The 15,280-nt window shown below is 40.6% G+C and overlaps 1 protein-coding gene across 1 annotated transcript in view; it reads right to left on the bottom strand.

Annotated features, from left to right (window-relative positions):
* The window catches only part of LOC139729259 (semaphorin-5A-like), a 144,733-nt gene that overhangs the window by 104,477 nt on the left and 24,976 nt on the right, over positions 1 to 15,280 (bottom strand). The window lies entirely within an intron of this gene.

The raw sequence follows: 15,280 nt of genomic DNA, 5'->3' as shown, positions 1-15,280 counted from the left end.
ATTTTTTAAAATCAAACTACACCGTATTTTAAACAGATGTGTGCCCTCACCCCCTTACATTGAAAAAAATGATTGAATTATGACAGTTTTCAATCAGGAGGTCACCAGGGTCACCTAAAAACTCAAGTACAACTACAATTGCACAAACCCTTTAACAGGATTGCCTGTAATACACGCAAAAAGAAAAGCTCCTAACTAGGGTAGTCACTGAGCTCTAAGATTGCACAATCCCAAATCTCTTCTTCACAGATCTCTGAAAATGCAATTAGCTTTCTTACAGGAAATTGCGCACAGGGGTTTATTTGTTGAAACAAGTTCAAGCGTACAATCTCTCTGCACCGATCACTCGCTCGTGTCCCGACCTTGCACCATTTCCCCTTTTTCTCTCGTCCTCGGTTACGATTACATCTCCACGCTATTGAATGCTCCAGACGAATTTACGCTATGTAACTCTCTCCTCGGCGATGTCACAAACTATGTGCGCACCATTTTTTTTGTGTGTGTGTGTGAGCGGTTTCCCACACTATCATGTTGGGTGAGTTGAGCATTCTTGGCAATCTTTTTTTTTTCCCTCCCTTGTAATCTGTCAGCGGCGGAGATTTACTCTCTGTCTCCGGTTCTTCCTAATTGCGACAAAGTGCTGTGACCACTAACTCACCCCTGAGCTTCCTGCATTCTCTCACCCGGGCTATCTACCACTGATGTGAAATCAACGCATCAATGCGCATAACATGCATACCACTGACATGTCACACTCAAGGATATACAACCGTCACCAGACTTACTTAAAGGATGTCTAGCCTTTATGATTTACACATTTCTCTCTCTAAACAAGCTTTAATCATGTGGATCTTGAGCTCTTACCTACAATAGGCGCTGTACTTCCCAAATCTGAGCGCTTTTCTAAACAACTGCAACTTTCTCCCTTCCCCCCCCAAAAAAAAAGCAGCTAAGGAAATTGTGCCCTACTTATGACCAATGTGAACAAGTAATATCTTACCCATCATCCTCTCATAAAAGTTATACACCCTTCAAAAAAAAATATTCATAATGATAAATCCAAGTCTACTTTCCCCCAACATGACCTTAAAGTGAACTCTCCTCTTGAATTCCCTCGTGACTGAGAGATGGTGAGTGTATATAATCTGTCTCGCTGTTCTCCTTTCCTCTCCCCTTTTCAACCACTCTTTCACGCTGCATACTTTCTCCTCGTTTCCATCGAGTGACCCGACTATTTTCCCCAGCTCTCGACAACGATGGAGGACGGCAGTACCCCCGAAAGCATCTCCTACCTCCCGAGGCAGCGGCGTCCTCTTAAATGTGAACTAGTTTTTCCCCCGGATCTGTTCTCACTCGCGTAATCAGCATGTACTTCACACGCTGACGGTGCAGACACACACTGCACCCCATACTGAGAAAACCCAGTCCTATGAATCGGGAGTTGGTGCTTTCATCGACCCGTGTCCCCCAATACTTCTCTCCTTCTCTTTCCCAGTCTCTCTCACCTCTTATTTCACCATATACCTATCACTCACCTTTCCTTTCTTTGATTTTCCTCTGCCTTCTTCTATCCTCCCTATATTTCCACCCATCTCACTTTCCTGCACTCCCTCCCTCATTCATTCATTCATTCAATCATACTTTTCTCTTTTTCTCCATCACAGCACGAAGTTTTGTTAAGCAAGCTTTCTGTATTTTCCGTTAAGACCGATCCATGTTTTCTTTCACTTCCTTTAGTCTTCTTCATGTACAATTTCTATTTTAATCAACGTTTCAGTGAACTTGGCCCCACTCTCTCACAAGCCTTGTATTACAGGAAGAATGCCAATAGTATCCGTCTAAATGGAAAAAAAAGGAGGCAGAGTTGGTAGTTTGTTACTATGAAAGCAGTAAGTTACAAGGTATCACTTCCGAAAAGAATTCTGAGGCGAGTTTCACTGAAATGTGTAGAATACCCAATAGTTTTGGGTTTCTTTCAGTGAAAGGGGATAAAGAGCCTGTCCTTCCCACCTGCCCCAGTTTAACCGCTATATTTTTTTTTTCCCAGAAAGAGAAAGTGACCTATATCAAACGTGCACAGCATGAGGAATTTTACAAATCGATCATCATGTACAGACAAAAAGGAATCCATTTTTGCACATGTTGTCGAAGCATATGGACACCTATGTTTTCTTTTTTTCTTTTTATTTGTTACTGCTTGTACCTGACATGAATATTCCTCATTCAATCAACTTCATACAGCAGTAATGTATTACAATAACAATGATTATAATTAAAATCATAGTCATCACCATCATAACAACAATGATGATGATAATAAATACCAATTTATTTGACTTCTGAAAGAATAGTTTGAGTGAGGAATGTGTATTTATGTTGATCACGAGTTGAAAAGGAGAGATCCTTCCTACTAATCAAACTTCAGTTGAAATAAACAGAAACGCAAAGCCCTGCTTTAGGTTCCACTTCCTGCATCAGCTTGCATCGCACAGGCCAAAAAACCACGCTCAAAGGAGTTTTGATATGTGGGACAAACGTTATCTCACAATCCCCGGAAGAGAAGCCAGAGCACATAATCATCTCAGGTGAAGTATCTGATGGATTGCTATATGAGCAACCTAATTTTCCCGTTTGGAGGAAACTAGAAAACACCTCTATTCGGACTGGGAAAAATGTGTCCCATATCTCTGGACAATCTCTCCCTCGCGGGATACGGTTTCATATCGAATCTGAAATGTTGCACTGGATGCCTTCCTTAGATTACGAGCAGGTTCTTGCGCTCTGGCATCACTCTCGCTAATATGGCAGAGTTTCTTTCTTGAGCTGGCATGGATGTATTGTAGCCTTGAATCTTTGGTTTTTGGTTGTTTTTTTTTGCCTGGAGGTTTTCTTTTTCTCCCCTATATTTTGAAAATTTCTTTGTTGGTGCAGTTTTGCACCTCAAGCCTAGCAAAGAATGAAGCAAAAACTTGTCTGTAGGAGATTCCCATTTTACAAATTGTGATGTATTTGATGCCCCAGGTTTTCTTGTCATATTCTGACAAACTTTGTTTTCACTTTGTTGACATTAAACTCACATTGTGACAGTTTAGGCTGATCTTAATTTCAGCATCTGAATTAAAAACGTCTTGCTCGGGGGTCTCACTGAGTTTTCTTGAGTGTGACAAGACATGGTGGAGAAAGCAAAAGTCTGGTGAAATTTTGCTGCATCAACTATAGACACTCTTCCGAGATCTCCAAAGAAGATGATTTTCATTCATGAAAATCTATCATTCTCTATATCAAAGCACAATTAAAGTCAAAAGCACGTTACACATCAACTCTCTTTGTATCCATTCAAATGTGCCCAGTAACTTTCCAAATGTGCTGGGTTAGGTACAGTGATATCCCACACAGAAAATATGCTTCACCAAGTTGCACAGAAATGTGGTTTTATCCTATAAACTTGCAGAACGAGAGTGTGTGACATAACCACTGTGCAAGTGGCAGGAAAGGAGATTTGATAAAATCATTGTTATTGAGCACTAGCTGCAAGGACTGAGGTGAGTTTATCACAGTGGCTGAAACTTCAAACTAACAAAGAGAGAATTCATACCAGCAAGTTTCCATAACTTGTATGAGCAACATGAGTTTTTTTGGCCATAGATAACCTCTCCTCCCCCAACCTATTTTCTTCATCAATCTTTCACAATTCTGAATGGATGAGAACCCAATCTCGTCACGACGAAGTTGGACGATCCTATTTTACTCTGGTTTATTCCTCTCTTCCTTCACTGATGCCATCCTAGATTCCCTTCCCAGTCTGTGATTCAATAATGGTCCCGCATTTCACATCTAATCATCGCAGACAAGCCCAAACAACATAACATGCCATACAAAAAGAGCTACTCCACCATGGCTCATAGGAAAGAGATAGATAGATAGATAGATAGATAGATAGAGAGATAGATAGATAGATAGATAGATAGATAGATAGATAGATAGATAGATAGATAGAACGACAAGGACATTTTCTGCATTAGCCTAGCACAGGTGTACTGCATGTGTGCTGAAACTTCACTTTGGCAGCCCCCTTTTTATTCTGCCGGCACAAGCTCCAGCTAGGCCGAAACTAAGCATCTCATACCCCCCCCCCCCCACCAAAAAAAAAAAAACTTTTTAAGTGCCTAAAAACAATATAAAGAACTGTAGGTCATAAGTAATCACTGTCAGCATGCACCAATATACTCATAGCCTTCCTTGTACAACACATATTGTGCAGAGACATTTTTTTGCTGCTGTTGTTGTACATGATAAAACAGCTGCTAATATCTATACCTATCATATACCTTACAACACATGTTACACAGTGATATTTTATGTTGCTGTTGTTGGGCATGACAAAACACCTGCCAATATCTGAGAGTACATGCTCTCCAATCTCTAATTAGAGTGATACACAAATTGACTTGACTGTATCAATTCCCTCTCTTTCATTAGACCAGTATGTGACCATCACACTCCGTAAAAGACCTCGGTCTCCTAAACCCTTCCGTAAAACACGATCCTCCACCGTCCTCTCCTGCAGAGATAGGAGGCAAACTTCAATGACTTAATCGACACCTCACTTCGCCACCGCTCCTTTTCATCTCCCGCTGACAAAAGCGCTTGCCTTAAAAAAGTTTTTCCTTTCTGGCCCTCATTCGGTCCTGTCTGAACCCTGTCATCACCATCTGTAACATGTTTGCACAGAGGATCAGTGGCATTTTCAGGTGATGAGGCTGAAAGGGGTAATGAGAAGATTCCAGCTCCATCCACCTTTGGGCATTTGGAATCACTGCATCTCGGTTTTCTGGTATGGCTCCTTTTACTTCTTTGAGGGTATTAGGGTGTTACCAGGGGAAAGGGGGAGGGGGGAGGGGATGGAGGGAAGGGTAGTTGGAACAAAATGAATAATGGGGGTTTGCTATGTTGTTGACTATCATGGCAGAATGTTTACACTCTAAAGAGGGTAAATTTTCTTTGTGGGGGAAAACATGCACACAATCAATGAAGGAGTGTTTTCATTGCTCTCATGTGCTATACGTATGCATCATGAACAGTTCTCTACTGTGTTCCTCTGTCTACCTTGATTCCTTTCTAATTCTATGGGTGTGTCTTAGTCACTTCCCAGTCCTACGGCAATGTTTATACCTCTATCTCCTCTGTCTTCTCACACTCCACACTAATGTGCAATATCAGCCAACTTTACCCAATGTACTATAGACCAAAGCTTGTTGCTAAGCACTGCCTGCTCACATCAGCATTTTACTGCATTTTTCCAACAACATTTTATGGGATCTTGTCAACAAGTGCTGAGTGAAACTGAATTGAAATAGACGGTAAAGCCTATCGCATACAGGCACGAAGCTGTACATCTCTTCGCTCTTTCGTCAGCACTCTGTCATAATCCCCTCACCTCAAACAGAGCGAGCTTTTTTCCTGTTTTATTCCGACCAAGCAAATCTACCGCAGAATCCTTCTCAGGTGCCTGCCAATGGATCCGAAAATTGCCAGGTGTCTGCCCATCACGGCAAGGTGTAAACATTTTTTCTCCAGAATGAAAGAGAGAGAAAGACGGGGAGAAAGATTATGTGCCTGTCTGTGTGTGTGTTTGAAGGAGAGAGAGAGTGAAAGAGAAGGAAATACAACACCAGTGTATATTCCTCATTCCCCCCCCCCCCCAACCGATGAGGAGCTATCACACATTTATGGCATTCACAATTCTTGGGTGCCTTGGGTGCATACCGATCTCACGAATGACTCGTGGCCCTTAAATGCATGCACTCAAAGTTGCCTCTGCCTTGTAACCTACCAGCCCGTATCCACGTGGTCACATCCACTCGTCCATTGACGAGTGGCGCTCGTCGTCCAGGGGATGCGGGCGCTGTGAGGGAAGTGTCCAATATCATCCACTTATCCAATCAATAACCTCGCCTCATCGTCCAAAATTCAGTTGGTACAGCTAATCGTGTCGCATTTCCTACTGCACGGCAGGAATACGGCATCCCATAAAACTCCCGCGAGGTCAGCGCCAGGGAAAGTCTGAGAAAAGGTTAATGACACTGCGCCTTCGCACCTCATAAACTCCTACATTAACCGATCTACTGCTGTTCTCATCACCCCTACGTGCCTTTATTCTTTCTCTTTTCAGCTACCTTGGACAAGATCCTTCTGTCTTGCCAATGCCAGTATACCATCCACTCCCCTCCCCTAACCAACCCTGTGGTGGTATTCTTGTGAAACTGCATGAAGTCAATACAAGAGGCATATGAAAATGCAGATCTGGATAGAGGTTCGGTGATGACGAATCCTAGGATGCAATTATTGCCAACAAACAAGGTCTCTGTTCATTTTCCATTTCAGGTCGAGCATTCATCATGTATCTGTTATTACCGTAACAGAAAATTACTTATTCCCATTCTTCCCCTTTTGATGTAAAAAAAAAGAAAAAAAGAATGATCCTATTCCCCCAGTGAATGAACACACCTCTGTCTAAGATTGCTTTACCTTAAAAAGAGGAAAGAAAAAAGTATTGATTACTGAGGAGACTGCAATATTAAACCACTAAAAATTTCATCACCTCTTCAAAAACGTTTTATGCTATTGCCCATATATAGACAGAAATTAAGTGAAGCAAAGGCTGATCCCCTGAGCCCCGCCCTTTAGTGGCAGATGACCCTTTAATGTTTGTGAACCCAAGCAGAGACAATATGTCTGCTATTTCAGCTACCTAAGGACCACTTAAAGAAAAATTGAAAAGCATGACGATATACGTCTGCATTCCATAATCATATCTGATCCAGAAATGAATACTTCCACAGCTTGCCAACCAATGATGATAAAGGAACGATGCGGTGCGCTGAAACGATCCCACGAAGCCGAACTGTAAAGAATACCCTCCAAACCACTTAAAGAGATCGCTCCCCAACCTCCTCCTCCTCCTCCCACCCCACTCTCCCTGTCATGTCTTATATGGAGACAGAAAATAACAAATACGTTTGGCCGCCGGATTTCGTTTCATCTGATGTTCAAAAGTTTGTCAGCGACTCTGAGTGAAACCGAGTAATTATATTACGAGTCGTTGATGTGAGCCATCAACCTACCCTTTTAGCTGAGAGCAGTTTCTCTCTCCATTTTTTCTTTTTCCCCCTCCTGACTTGACCTTTCTGCTGAATGGCCAGTCATCCGATGGTCATACACTTTATGAAATTGGCTGGATTGGAACAGAGAAAAGCAACAACAACTCACAATAAAACTAAAACAAAAAATTAATATAGATATATAAAGGTAGGGGTGGACACAAGTCCACGCTTGTAGCAAAGCACAAGCTGAGGAGTTAGAGATGAAATGCATAAGAACTGATGGATTAAGTGGATCGATGCTTGAAGAAGCTGCATGAAATCTGACCCTAATGGGGGGAGGGGGCAGGGAACACGATAGATTTCTCCTGATTGAGCATGTTTCAGAGCTAGATGCCTCCAACAAAGACGTCCGTTTACCAGCCTGTCAGTTTTAGAAGCTAGGAAAAAGAAAAGAAAAACTTGCTGTGTTCTATTTGCCAACCAAACATCCTGTCCATATACTGGAATTGCACCACCAAGAAAATAAGCAACTGCCCTACATCCCTCACGGAACTTGCAGGTCAATTCATTGCAAATCAAATGACAAATGACAAGAGTTTGGTGGCCTCAACTTCCCTGAACTGAGATAGAGCAAAATGTTTAGAAATATTGCAAACATCCTAGCAGAGAAGAGTAGGATTACTCTATAAGCAGCATGCCACTATCTTGAACTTTTGCTTTTAACAAACTTGTAGAAATATCTCAAAATGTCTCCCCACTCCTACAAAAAAAAAACCAGAGATAAATTTTAAAGCTACACTGTCAAATCAATTAATCTATTGTGCAGTGAAGTAGAGCAAAAAGTCAATCATGCTTATCCTGAACTTCTATGAGAAAATGGAATAATCATCAGCTACCTGCTTTTTTAACAAAGTTATCCTAAACTAACCCCAAATTGCTATCTGGCAATTTTTATCAAAATCATATTTGAATACATTAAATTTGCAAGATATCACCAGAAATACTAGCCCCACTTTGCATCTGAAAGTTCATTAATTTCTACCAGCACACGAGCGTTTCATGCATGTGCCACGAGGCGTTGACTGTGAGGACGAATTTGTGCGTGTAAATGGCTCTTTGCACCAATGTGTTGGGGGAGGGGGAGGAGAGGGGGAGGGGACGGGGTAGGGGACGGGGGAGGGGACGGGGGACGGGGAACACACATCAGTCATCTCTGAGCACAGGTCCTTCACTACAGGACCTGGAACAAATTTATTCTGGACTGTCTTCTCCTCGCTATCTCCCTGCTCTTTCCGTAAAATGACGACGACAACAACAAACAAAATGACGCTGGTGAGACAGGGGTTGACTGAGGGCGATCAGCAAGGTCTCAACTGACAGCATGGTTAGTCACTAATTGAATTAAATGAGTAGAATTCATCCTTTCCTTCCACCCAGGAACGTGAGATTACTTCCAGAACACTGTCTCTATATACCTTCTCTGAGAGTTTTGAATGCAGCAAAGGAACACGCTTCCTCCGCTTGAAATTGTTGTTATTGTTGTTGATGAGTTTGTGGCACCACTCATTCCAAATAATAATGAGAACCAGTACTGTAAAACCAGAAACATTCGCAGCATGAGACTTTTGCGAATTGGAGCCGACAGCCTTTTTTTGCGAGTAGCGAGGCCATGAAAAATTTACGAGTATACTACATGTAGGCCCGCTGGAGAGTGCACACGAAAAAACTTTCGCATGCATTTCTCTTTTGCAAATAGTGGCTCCTTGTGAAATTCACAAAAGTTTCATTCATGCGGAAACTTCTGGTGTTACAGTATGCCTATGCCTTTCCAACAGCAGCGGTAGCCTGGCTTTTACGCATTTTGTTCAATTTTATGCCACAATTGATATATAATTGCATCGCTTCCATGACATATCAAAGTCAGTGCAAAAGTGTGTAAATATGTCCTTAACCCGTTGAGGACGGACTGATTTTGCTACAACACGCATTTCCCATAGACACCTGCCCGAGGATACTCGGGACTCGTCCTCAACGGGTTAAGGGCATCCTGCGATTTGTTGCCAAAGAAATGATTTCTGTTGGCAGAGGATGCCTACAATCATCAGAAGCAGAAAGTCTGGATACAAGACTATGCTGATGGATTTTATTTACTTATTTATTTATTTATTTATTTATTTATTTATTTATTTATTTATTTATTTATTTATTTATTTATTTATTTATTTATTTATTTATTTATTATTATTTTAAAATTTATTTATTTATTTATTTATTCATTTTTTTAAAATTTTCTTTATTTATTTTTTTTTTTTTTTGGGGGGGGGGGTGGGGGGAGGAAAAGCACTGTGCTCGCTACCCTAGACCCGTCAGGTGTCATATGGTAATGGGTTCAATAGGGGTATATACGACTTTCTGCTTGTGTTCCATGAAGGTACTGCTTGCTCTTAAAGAATACAACCAAGTACTGTTGGCTATCTGCAGGATCGATACATTTCCAATTTGCCAAACAAAGACAAAAAAGAAACCTTAGATTTTACATCATTTCTTGGTCCCATTCGAAATGCTTGTGAAGTGCCACTTTTTAGTTCATTCTAACTATATTCATACTTTTCTAATGATATAATCTCTTTTTCCATCCGTTGTATGAAAAAGAAAAGAAGATCAGAGTTTTTGTTGCTATATTGATTTTATGTGAGATAAAACCAGATACTTGCCATATAATCTCATTACAAGGATTTTATAACCTTACTCAATTTCTGTGTCACATATACCCTTCCTAGCACAACAAAAGAAGGGCAATAAAAAAATGAATTCCTGTAGGAACTCTCTTCTTTCAATATGAAGGAGTTAGGAGGCTATCTCTCACACTTCTAAAAGTTTGCGAGGACACGCACGTGGAAAAAAAAAGTCAGATCGGAACGCGCATCGCCGCGACAACGTCTGCATATCCTCTTCCACTATCAATTTCTGTCCTCCCAGGGTAACAGGCCGGCAGAACGTTTCAACGCGGGGGAGCTCAGGGAGTCGTGATTCAGTTTCCTGTGTGAAAAATCACATGAATTACGAATACTGCTAATCTTCTTCCGCGCCGCACTGGCAAAACTCTGCAGCCCACCCCCTCCACTAGCCCACCCCCCTCTCCGCACGAGATTTACACCCCGACATCCTGTTATAGGATGCCGTATGCCGCTAATCCCAGATTATGCCGGATTCCATGAAATAATGCTGCATGACGTAATTTCTGTTGTTGTTGTTGTTGATGTATTAAGCGTGCCATTTTCCCCCCTGACCTATGTATCTATGCATGCTATCGAATTTCAAATATCTGATGATGACAATAATGATGTGTATCTTTGATATCCGAACAACACAGATTGGTTTTTGCTCTCTGTCTGATCCTCAGTCTCATTTCAAGTCAATTTTGAGAAAAAAAAGAAGAAAACAAGTGCAAGAACCACACAAGATATTAGAAATTCAATTGTGACATGTACAGTGACATTGGTCAAAATCAAACAAGAAGGTTGGATGAGGTAATAATGTCAGAATCACTGTTACTCTTTTGCAGAAATTTCTATACAAAAATATTACAAATTTTTAAATCATTCAATTCCATTCAACAAATGAATCACTGCAGAATCATTACAACTCCAGTAAACTTCAACGCAATGGAACTTCTTTCATATAGCATATAGCAACTGTTTGCATGCAAACTATACAGAAACTTGTAAATGGATGAGCATATTATCAACTTATTTCAAATGAATATATCATTGGGACCAATATTGCTCTCACATGAAAAAAAAAGAAGAAGAAGTGATCTGAATTTCACTTTTATGTTCATATTCTTTATTCTTTTCTCCTGGAGTATGTCTGGTTTTAGTTGGATAAAAATGATTTATATTATCACCTTCCCTCCCCCCCCCCAAAAAAAAAATGAGACAAACTGTATTCAAATTATAAAGACAATGGTAAATATATCTCAAGGAGAATTAGCTACTTTGTTAATATGTCTAAAAGTTACTGTTTGACATGACATCTAAAGAAATGTTTTTAAAAAAAGTATCCTGAAAATGGTTACACAATTGGCAGTTATCCAGTTCTTGAGACCATTTCGATTGAAACTCCTTCTTCTTGTCCGTTCTTGTCAGTGTCCTTTTCTACCAAATCCTACGATGCTTTACCCTCTTCTTCTGCTTCTTCCAAAGCCTCGATGTTCCCAGACTTTTGAAATCCAGTGGCACGTGCAAAATTCAGCTGGCATAGCTGTCCTTGTTGTCACTGCTGTGAGTTGCTACACGTTATTGTCATCTGCTAATGTCGTGACAGATTCCCCCATCCTTGTCTGAAAATGTGGACAATTTGGGAGTGTCGAAGTTGGCATGGGAAACCAAGACACGGATCCTTGGTCGTAACCAGTTCTGGGAGAGATCCCCGCGTAATGACATTAGGTGGAGAATAGATGGGACAGTTGTCTGTGGTAATCACAAACATCCATGATGCAGCTCATCAATTTATTGAATGATTGCCCATTATCTTAAACCACTTAAAGGAAAAGTTCTTCCCAAAACTACTATCCTTGCTGAGGATTAAAGCCAAACTAAATATCTAATGTAAAGTATTTCTGTTTCAACCCTGACTGTTGGGAGCCATTGATACATGATACAAAGAACTCTGGAAATGCATGGAAACGTATGGCATTCCGCTAAGGGTGGGCATCCACAGAGAAAATTATCAACTTGTCCTTGAATATTGATAACGGCTAATGCACGGTGAAAAACCATCATTTCTTCTTTTTTCTTTTATTTGTGATTTGGACGAATAAGGAAAATTCAGTTTCAGGCTCTCCTGGATAACAGGGTTTCTGTGATTGAAAGAAAATGGGCAACGATTAGGTTGCCCTCTCGGCATGCTTAAAGTCCACACATCTCATCAATGGCGGAGAGAACCAGTCGTGACGGCGGCATTTTGACCTTATCGACCGTCAAACGCTTCCCCCGGACCCCCTCCTCCGTTGTCCCACCTCCCTTTCTGAACTTGAACCCTCCTCTCATTCTTCTATTCCAATTCACAGAGCAATTCAATCAAATATCTGATAATGCCTGGGTACCAACAATGCACTTTGCACATGATTGGCCTTGGAAAAAAAAAAAAGGAAGATCTCCTTAGTAAGCCTTACTTAATGTATTCATCGGACTTATATAATATATGCCTGCTCGCAAAAGGTATTGGATGTCAGCAATACATGTATGAAATTCAAAGTTATGCTATCTTAACAATTGACACTGATACTTTTGCTCTGAGAATCGTTTCACTGAAATCATCACTTTACAACAACAACAAAAAAAGCACATAAGCACATACACACACACACACACACACACACACACACAAAGACAAAAATATGGCATGTATCAGCTAGGGATTCATTTTGAGAAGTCCCATATGAAGAATATGGTTTTAAATAGTAAAAAAAAATATGAAATTTTATAGCTTTTCACTACTGGGGCATGTGACTAAAAGGCAGTGGTATTTACAAATATCTCAGTCGGTCCCACTAGAGGCAATATCATCGCGTAGCGTGCGATATAAGCAGTCATTCAAGAGGTCACATCATTGGTCCTTTTAAAGGAATATTGCCTCTCTTCTACAAAGCCCTAGAGATATCCACAAAGTTTCTTAATATGCACTACTTTGGCATTTACTAGAACAAATGCACAACTTCCATCCATTTTTGTTTCTCCCCCTCCCTTTGTATGTGAATTACCCGCAATTTTTACAGTGAAAAATTAATTACAACATCTCTTGCTCATGGTCCTATCTCCTGTGCAATTCTTGCAGCATTTTTGACCCATCGAAAGAAAAAAAGAATGTTTATTGTTGCTCCTTACATTCTCATAGGACTATGAATCAATATAACATGGTTACAGGTGTGGAAATGGATCTGTGGAGGCACCATTTCTCGGCTGTACGTGCCTAAAATCTGTGAGGACACCTTCAACAGCGAGGGAAAAAAATAAATAGAGGTTATCTACCTAAAGAAATCATTGGGTGGGTGTATTTTTGGGAGGTATTTTTGGAGCTCGTTCTCAAGACGTAAGAGAAACCCACTCACCTCAAGTGTTTTCTTCCATGGCCCGCCCTCCCACTCTCTGACTTTTTAACTACGGCTGTGGGGATTTCACGGTAAACAGCTCAGAAAAACGAGAAGGGAATTCCGAAGGGCCGTTATTTCTTGTCATATTATCAACATTCCCCTCCCCTCCCCTCCCCTCCCCCCAGAGCTCAAGGGGGAGGGGGAGGGAAAGAGATGGGAATAAAGAGAACATGTCATCTTACATCAAACTCCGCTTGTTGTCGCGCATAATAACGTGGAGCGCCATCGTGACACGGCTGACCCACTTTGAAGGGAAGAGCCGTCCCTTCGGAGATTGTTACAGATGTGATGCACGCCTCAAAACACACAACACACAAACATACAAACTCACAAAAGCGAGACATGAACTGGAGGCTGGAAGTCCATTGACATTTCATGTTCCATAGTAAAGAATAGATTAGTAAACACATGTATGTCTAACACCTCTTCGTATCTAGGAAAAGATGCACCATGTATACGCACCCCCCTCATCTTCATTCGCCCCCAATAGTCCCCCAGTTTTTGCAGCCAGAAATCTCCTCAATCTCACCAATTCCCATAATTACTACAGTAAATGTGGAAATTTTAGTGCATTTTCTTTTCGGCTAGGCTGCGTAAGGTACATGGCGTGTGCTTTTAATTCCGCAGAATCAAAACATTCAATTCAATTCAATCATAGTTTAAAGTGTTAAACATTAAAGTGTTACATATGACAAGCAACAACCATAAGGTGCTTCTATTTTCATTCTAGTATAATATCATGCAAAATGTGTGAAATATTACCAAACAGCAAAAATTTCCACTTTTACAGCATAATGCATTTGATATCCTACAGATTTTCCTCACAGAAAGCTCATTATATGCTGCTACATCAGTAATATTCCTAGATGTGGCTATTGTGTGAGTGGGAAGTCACAAATGGGAGCAATACAGACAACCAACCATATGAATGGTGATATGATGGTTATGAACTCATCTATTACTCAGCTAATGAACTGATGAAACATGCATAATCAATAACTCATCATGAATAATATGTTAGTATCTCTTTGGAAATCGAGGTGATTTTTTTTTTCAAATTTCAATGCTTTTCCTCAGTTCTTTTTTGCAAAGAATTGGACAAAAGTTCATGAGCTCAACTTGATATTACCATGGCGACAGACTCTGACATCGTATGCTTTTAAACCAATGTTCAGCTCTCTACCTCTGCTATGTCTTCATACATGTACCTTTGAAATCATTGGAATATACAAGGCAAAAAAAAAAAAAAAGGAAAAAAGGCAATCTATGGTGTAAGTCAACCCGATCCATACTGAATTCTTAAATGCTCATAGATTTAATACCCAGGCCACCACGTTTCCATATCAAACAGGTTAACATTTCCACTTCCTACTCTCCACCAATTATCGATGCTACGTTTGCGAGAAGGGATATTTTTCAGAACACGCTGGAATGTAAGTTGCTTTTGATACAATGTTGTCAAAACGCGTCACCATGGTAACTCCCAAATTTAGAGTTCATTCAGCCAGGGCAGTGACATAGCCGGGGGAAAAGACGATGTGAATAATCTAAGAGCTTTAGTCTGACCCAATTTTCTTTTTTTTTTCCCCCATCCAAAACTTCTCTTGATTTGTCTGCAACATTTATCATAAAGGGGGTAGCAACAATGACGCCCACACGAGAAATGCGACGAAGGTCAGTGCATCTCTGCTTTTTGCAAACATCTAAACTAAAATATACGTAGTTCCTTCCTGTGGAGCCTCGAGGAAAAAAACAAAATCACCCCAAATAGTGTATGTATGTGTATTTGCTTCAGCTTTGTTACTAGGCATCATGATGATGAATGAATAAACAAATTATGAAATTCGTGGTTGCATTTGGATAATGGGATCTTCATTCAGGCGGGGGACATTGTTCATCCATTGTTCATCAGACTTTTACGTGTCAGACACATTCATATTCTGGTTGATTCATGGTACATGCATGTAGAAGACGATATTGTAAACAACAAGTTTTGAGCATATGCCAATGAGCGAAGAACTGG

The sequence above is a fragment of the Diadema antillarum genome, unplaced genomic scaffold, assembly GCF_040938485.1.
Source record: "Diadema antillarum isolate AM-2024a unplaced genomic scaffold, OU_Dant_1.0 seq00000231_RagTag, whole genome shotgun sequence".
NCBI lineage: Eukaryota > Metazoa > Echinodermata > Echinoidea > Diadematoida > Diadematidae > Diadema > Diadema antillarum.
Note: the sequence above shows the minus strand (reverse complement) of the source record. Positions and strands in the feature narration are given on the sequence as shown.